Raw genomic sequence first — 7,773 nt, forward strand, 5'->3', positions numbered from 1 at the left:
ATTAGAACTAAAATGTGATTTAATGCTCAGTGTAAAAGAAGAGAAGGTCTCAAACCCCTTAAATCTGAAGAAAATAAAATAATGAAGCATTAAAAGCTTCCAGGCTGCAGATCAAAGGTTTTATTATTACTCGTTCAGAGGCTGGATCCAGTGAATTCTAATGTGGTTTTGATGAGCTCTAGTTTATTCTTTGTTTCAATCGCACTTTGTTTTATTTTGCTCGTTGCAAAGTTTTCCTGCTCAACCAGGAGTAAAAACATCCTCACAACATGTAGATCTGTTTGTTTGTATTGTTTCGTTGTCCCTCTTGTTAGGGCCCGGGCACCGAACGGCCTTATTGAAATTGAAAGGATTCTTATTATTATTATTCAGGCAATAGAATTGACTTTTTGACCGCTTCAAAGTGCCCCAAAATCTTCTAAAGTTTGCAGTAAATTAGAAAGTTGTGAAAATTTACGTATTCTGGATTATTTGGAAATGGACGTGGCAAAATGGCTCAACAGCGCCACCTGGAAAGTAGCCCCTAGGTTTCAGCATGATCAATCTTCACCAAAATCGGAACACAGATGTATCGTGACCATATCGGACATATTTGGTCCGATCGAGTCCAAACTAGACATGTAAGACAAGAGTCGCGACCTGATGACATCAAACTGTGTCAAATGGGTCTCAAGAGAGTGATAATGTAGGCATACGATTACTGTGACTTTTCATCAAGCGGATTATTAATGGCGTGGCATCGAAGTTCATCAACTCGCCATGACACACGAAATTGCTGTAACTTCAGTGTTCGAGGTTCAACCTCCCTCAAACTACATGTGTGTAGCAACAGCCCCCTCCCTGAAGATATTCCGATGGTTTTAAGGAATGGGCGTGGTAAAATAACTGACTAGCGCCCCCTAAAGGGCAGCCCCGGGACCACGATGGCTGACATCTACAAAAATCAATAGGGACATGTGTCTTTTCATGACAAACAGAAAAGTCTCTTGGATAGATATAACAGACCAAACAGGAAGCCCGCCATATTGGATTTTTTGGCCATTTTCTACCATTTTACTCTGTTGAACTTGTCCTTGGGATTTCATCAGATCACTTCTGGGAATGTCACCTTAACAAGATGGAGATATAAACTGACTGTGTGTATTTGATTTCATCACACGGTGTGGCTTCAAAGTTTGATGACACGCGATCAAGCACGAGCTTCCTTATCTCTGGCATATTTGGTCCAATCAACTTAAAATCCCAGCGCCACCTGCTGGTTACAGAAAGTTACATGTTTAATACTTTGATGAACTGCGTTTAAACTAACTGCCTTTGAACAGTTTGACAACACTGCTGAGGAGAGTCGATAGTGTGTTAAAACGTGTGAAAAAGAGGAAGTGAACGAGAGGGGGAGGAGCAGAGATCTGTTTCTGGTCAGAGGAAGTTAACCTGTTCTACAGTCTCTGGCAGCAGCTGAAATGGAGCAGCAAGAAAATCACCTGGACAGAGAAAGATTGTGCTGTTGGATCTGTGTGGATCTACTGAAGGATCCGGTGACTACTGGCTGTGGACACAGCTACTGCCTGAGCTGTATTAACACCCACTGGGACAAAGAGGAGGAGAAAGGAAGTAACAGCTGTCCTCAGTGTAGAGAGACCTTCACACTGAGGCCTATCCTGGAGAAAAACACCATGTTAGCTGCTTTAGTGGAGGAGCTGAAGAAGACTGGACTCCAAGCTGCTCCTGCTGATCACTGCTATACTGGACCTGAAGATGTGGCCTGTGATGTCTGCACACTGAAACCTGAAAGCTCTCAAGTCCTGTTTGGCTTGTTTGGCCTCTTATTGTGAAAAACACCTCCAGCCTCATCTTCAGTCACCTCAATTGAAGAAGCGTAAGCTGGTGGAGCCCTCGGGGAGAAGCTCCAGGAGAACATCTGCTCTCGTCACGACGACGTGATGAAGATGTTCTGCCGCACTGATCAGCAGTGTATCTGTTATCTCTGCTCTGTGGAGGAACATAAAGACCACGACACAGTGTCAGCTGCAGCAGAAAGGACTGAGAGGCAGAGAGAGCTTGGGCTGAGGAGACGGACAATCCAGCAGAGAGTCCAGGACTCAGAGAAAGACGTGAAGCTGCTTCAACAGGAGGAGGAGGCCCTCAATGGCTCTGCTGATAAAGCAGTGGAGGACAGTGAGGACATCTTCACTGAGCTGATCCGTCTGCTGGAGAAAAGAAGCTCTGATGTGGAGCAGCAGATCAGATCCCAGCAGGAACTAGTCAGAGAGCTTCAGGAGAGACTGGAGCAGGAGATCACTGAGCTGAAGAGGAAAGACCGTGAACTGAAGCAGCTCTCAGACACAGAGTATCACAACCAGCTTCTACACAACTACCCCTCACTGTCACCACTCAGTGGATCTACTCACTCATCCAGCTTCAAGATCCGTCCTCTGAGGTACTTTGGTCGACTACAGGACATTCTGAGTGAGACAGAGACAGAGATTTTACAGATTGAGTCTCAAGTGGATGTTTTACTGCCACAACCAGAGCTAGAGACCAGAGTTGACTTCTTAAAATATTCACAGGAAATCACACTGGATCCAAACACAGTAAATGATCATCTGTTATTATCTGAGGGAAACAGAAAAGTAACACGTATGAAAGAATATCAGTTCTATTCTGATCACCGTGACAGATTCACTGTTGTGTCTCAGGTCCTGAGTAGAGAGAATCTGACTGGACGTTGTTACTGGGAAATGGAGGTGGGGCGGGGAGGAGGAGTTCATGTAGCAGTCGCATACAAGAATGTCAGAAGACGAGGGAACTCAGGTGAATTTGGATATAATAAAAGATCTTGGTCATTATTTTGTTATAGAAAAAGTTATGAATTTCGTCCCGCTGACATCTGGGATCGAGTGTCAGGTCCTCGGTCCTCCAGAGTAGGAGTGTACCTGGATCACAGTGCAGGTGTTCTGTCCTTCTACAGCGTCTCTGACACCATGACTCTTCTCTACAGATTCCAGACCACATTCACTCAGCCTCTCTATGCTGGAGTTGGGGTTGATTGTCATGGATCCACAGCCTAGTTCTGTAAACTCAAACAGACTTGAGTCATTAAATGCAGCGATTTAGATTCTGTGATTAAATCTTTCAGTTCTTTTGTCTCCATGCTTGTTGATCAAAGTTCGTCCTGGTGATGTTTCTGCTCCGCACAGAGATCAGCTGTCAATCAAACACAGACCTTCCTTTATCACACATATTTAGTTCTCACTTTGTAAAGACAGAAATCTATAATTACACTAACATGAATGTGTTTGAAAGAACTCGAGCACCGAGCGGTGGGAGGCCCTATTGTATTTCGAAGGATTTGCATTTCAACTTTGGGGCTTTTTCAGGGCGAAATTGCTTTAACTTCAGTGTTCGAGGTTCAACCTCCCTCAAACTACATGTGTGTAATTGGTCCAAACATTGGTCCAAACATTGTCTCCTTTGGGCAAAGGAGACGATGTTGTCAAAACTCCACTGTGCATTGTCCTATCACCACCAAACTGCTGTCTCATGATCAGAAACCACAGCTCTGTGTCATTATTTCCTCAGTGTCATAGCGCCACCTACTGAGTACTTTGTAAATCCACTCTGCATTATCCAAACGGCTCCGACCTACTGACCTATGATCACAATCGTGACCTGAACACATCCATATATTAATATTAGTTCATGGTCATAGCGCCACCTACTGATCAGAGTGAAAATTAAGTTGTTGCTATTGACATAAAATTGCTCATGCTACATCAGAGCCCCTACTTGAACAGATATATTAGTTTGTACGTAATATTATTTAATCCTCAAACTGAAAGAATGCACTTTTTTTGAAGAGAATTTAAAATCTGATCATTTTAACTGCGACCGTATTTCATGAGCTTATCTAATGCTGAACGATCTCTAAATAAAATATCTCAGGATGAAGTACAGTAATTCAGTCAATGCACTTATCGCCCACTCAGTCACACAGTGTGCATTTCTTTAAAAACCTACACAAACACACACAAACACACATCCTGAAAAGCTTGAAGTCCAAGACAAAACGATTATAAAGTTTAATGTTCCCTGGAGCACATTCAGCCTTTCGAGCCCGCTAAAGAAAAACACACACACATCTAAACCACTTCTCTTTCTTACATTCTTATCTCATCTCCTCGTCATCGTCTGGCCCAGATGTTTTTCTCCAAGGGGAACACGTCGGCTCAGGGAGGCGAGTCAAGGTCCTTTTTGAAAACGGCTCCGTGATGATGTTCAAACCTCATTTTACATGTTTGATTCGGTGTCTGCACTTGAGTTTCTCAGCTGTTGATGTCTGATTACATTATGCAACAGCACAAATCACTCCCGCTGCTGATTCCACCACCGAACTCTGATGAAGTGATTTGAAAAGTTGAGTAACACAGCGGAATCAGTTCCTGTTTGTTTCTCTGCTGAAAAGCTCAAGGAGCTCGTTCTGTTAATTGTGCACGATGTGTTCTACTGTTGATTGAGGAGACTGATTCACATTTATATCTCGTTCTTCTCTTTTATTGAATTTTAAAAAGAGGAAGACACTTGAAACTCAGAGAATTGACATGTGACATCACAGTGGCATTTGAATTTAAAACAGAACTGCAGCAGTATCATTTAATCAGCCCACATATATTAGGGTTTATATAAAGACAGATGACAAGGCTGGCTAGAGTATATGAAATAAACACTGCCTCCTCCATGTTAGTATATGGAACATGGACCTAATATAAAAAGTTAAATGGATGGTTTCTGTCATGTTTAGTTCTCGTCACACTGATGTTAGTTAAACTGTGAGGTTTCTGAAAAGATTGGTTTTAATTAGTTATAGTTTAACGAATTACGTGTTTACATTGCATCAAATGAAATACTGTACGTCCTCGGGCCTTTAACAACACACGTGAAAATCCTGGAGGCGATAAGATGAACGGTTCGAGACATGTACAGACAGACAGAGATTCCTATACCGCTGTGTAACGCTACTATCAATAAATGAGACTGAATCCTGATTGGTTGAGCCTGTGTGTCGGAGAGATGATGTCAGCGAGCTGCGATATTTTGACCTAATTTCTGACTAACGGGAGGAAGTGGAGACACGTCCCTCTTTATTTACAGTCTTTTCATTATTGTGTCTCTTTACAACGTCCTTCCTGCCTCAACAACCGTTCAGGTCTAAGAATTTGTGCACAAAGCAACTTAATTAATTAATCAGTTTTTTCAAATCAAGCAATTTTCACAAGTCTATCTCTGCCCCTTAAAATTAGAAGTATTCTTTTTTCTCACAACATAATTTCCCACTCTGCGTTTCCTTCCATCAATCTCCGAGTCAATTATTCCCACCAACCACCAGAAATATTCCTCAAAGATGTTAAAGCTCCTTAAATCACTTTGAGATTATGTTTTGTGTTAAAATATCATACATTTTTGAACATTTTGTTTCCTGCTTAGCCTGACGAGAGTGACAGCCGCCACAATGGTTCTTTAATGGATGTGTTTCTTTCTAAAAGGCCTGTGTCTTTGTTCCTGATGTCCTTCACAATCTGCCACTGCTGAGGTTTTCTTAACACGTCGTCTGATTAGTTCCTGTGGTCCGAGCAAAGGAAGCGAAACCATAATGCACCGCCGCTGATGCACTGAGTCTTTTAACTCATTCACCATAAAGTGCCCGTCTGAGTCCTGGCATCCATCAGCCTCTGGAAAGTGTGCGGAGGAAAAAACAACAAGACCACAAAGAGCATAATTCCCGAAGTTCAGGGCCGAGAGATCGCTCGTGCTTTCTGAAACTGATTTGACACAAGTCAAGCTTTAATGTCAGAAGCCTTTTTGTTGGTTTTTAAAGGTCACAAAGCAAATTACAGGGACTTGATTCGGTGAACGCAACTCGCCACACACATTCACACACATACACGGAAAAATGTACCCATGCAAGGCACACAAACACACACACACACACTCACAACAGCCCCAGGTGTTGAACATGTTGAGTTTTGACGCTATTTTAGTCATTGAACATGATGGTCCCAGCTGTCTGATGGTCACTGGAGACACACACACACACACAAAGACACACACACACACACGCGTTCTTTTTTCCCACGTTTACAAACCCCCTTTTTTCCATCTTGAAAATTGATTAAGATATTCTCTGAATGAGCTGCATACTTTCATCTTTTAGCGTTTCTCGACCCTGTTATTTCGCACACAGGGGAAATTACAGTATCGTGGCAGTAAAAGATATCGATTCACACATTTGTCTTGATAATAGACTTTTTATGAAAGCGAGTCATTTTCAGGTGATGCTTTTCTTTTCCTTTTTTTTTAAGAATGAAAAACTGACGCTGATATCAAGTCTGCTGATTTATTTCCATTATTCAGAGTAATTTGCTTTTCTCCATGGGTTCACTAGATCTATTACATTAGCAGGGATAACAGCTGTGGCTGGAATCAGATTACACAAAGGATGTAGCCAAATATTAGGTTATCAGGATCTCAAGACATTTCTTTGACAAAACTGGGGGAAAACTGTTTTTCCGATGTGTCTCCAGCGCGTCGCTCTAAACCCATCCGTTGACTATGAGGTCGTTAAAGAACATACATGTTTGTACAACAGCTTAACAAGAGGACAGGTTGAGTAGGTGCAGAGTTCGTTTACTAGCTAAAATAATGTCAGGGTACATTTTACAAAAACTTGGCCTCATTCAACTGAGGTTTCTCTACAAAAATACATGTAATAACAGCTTTTTGTCTTCTAATTTACACAGTTATATCACAGTAATAAATAAAAGCCTACGTTCATTGAGAACACTTATGCTTCCAAACCCCCACAGAGCTCCAGGGAGCCAGCGTGTCGCCGTCGTAGAACTCTGTGCTGCGGCACGTCGTGAAGAAGTTTCGCGTCGCTACCTCCAATCATTAACTCCTCAAGCTGCAAGTATGTCGCCGCCGGCTCCGCAGAGTCACCATGGCAACATGTCCAGCATACCAGAGGTCATCGTGGTGAGGAACCGGCAGCTGGAGAGTGGAGTGATCAAACAGCCTGCATGTGTCCAGATGTCCGGGACTAAATCCATCAAGTGTCTTACAGTCCGGTCGAGGGCGGTGATCTGTCCGTGACATCTCCTTCCTCCTTTCATGCAGACTCATATCTCCATTTGTCTGTCATTGTTGCTTCCACCCAGAATAATACAGTCACAGCAAAGCCAGATGTTCAAAGTGAGAGGAGACGTCAGAGAAAAACAAAGTGATAGTGAGTGAAAGAGATACAGGGGAGTCACGGGAGGGGAATTTCGAGGTATATCTGCTGCAGATGGTTCGTAATGTGAAGAATTTAGAATCAAAGGAGGAAAATAACAATGGAGAACAAGGGTGGATCCGCTTTAACCCTCAGCTTTACAGGAGAAATCCACCCTGAGGGGATGTTCTGAGAGAAAAGTCCAACTTCCAAGAAACACTCTGAACTTTGAACACTCTTGTTCAGTGTCTGTTCTAAACCTGCCTGTTTGTGATGTTGTGTTATTTTTTCATACATTGTATTTTGGCTATTTACCCACAACTTTTCAAAATAAAAGCTGAGTAATTCACCTCCATATAAAGTAGGGCAGCAACCAAAATAATGTTGTGCGTATCGTTGATGCACTGAATCATCCTGCGTTCGATTCAACCTTTGTTTCTTTGGGGGGTGAATCACTAAATGTAAAAGTTCTCCATCACGTAGGGATATTTTTAGAGCAGCTGCGTGTG

General features: G+C 42.5%; 1 pseudogene; it reads left to right on the top strand.

Annotated features, from left to right (window-relative positions):
- The first annotated feature begins 1,487 nt into the window (after positions 1–1,487).
- Positions 1,488–7,146, top strand: LOC133020969 (tripartite motif-containing protein 16-like; annotated as a pseudogene).
- Positions 7,147–7,773: the final 627 nt, after the last annotated feature.

Source organism: Limanda limanda, chromosome 15, assembly GCF_963576545.1.
Source record: "Limanda limanda chromosome 15, fLimLim1.1, whole genome shotgun sequence".
NCBI lineage: Eukaryota > Metazoa > Chordata > Actinopteri > Pleuronectiformes > Pleuronectidae > Limanda > Limanda limanda.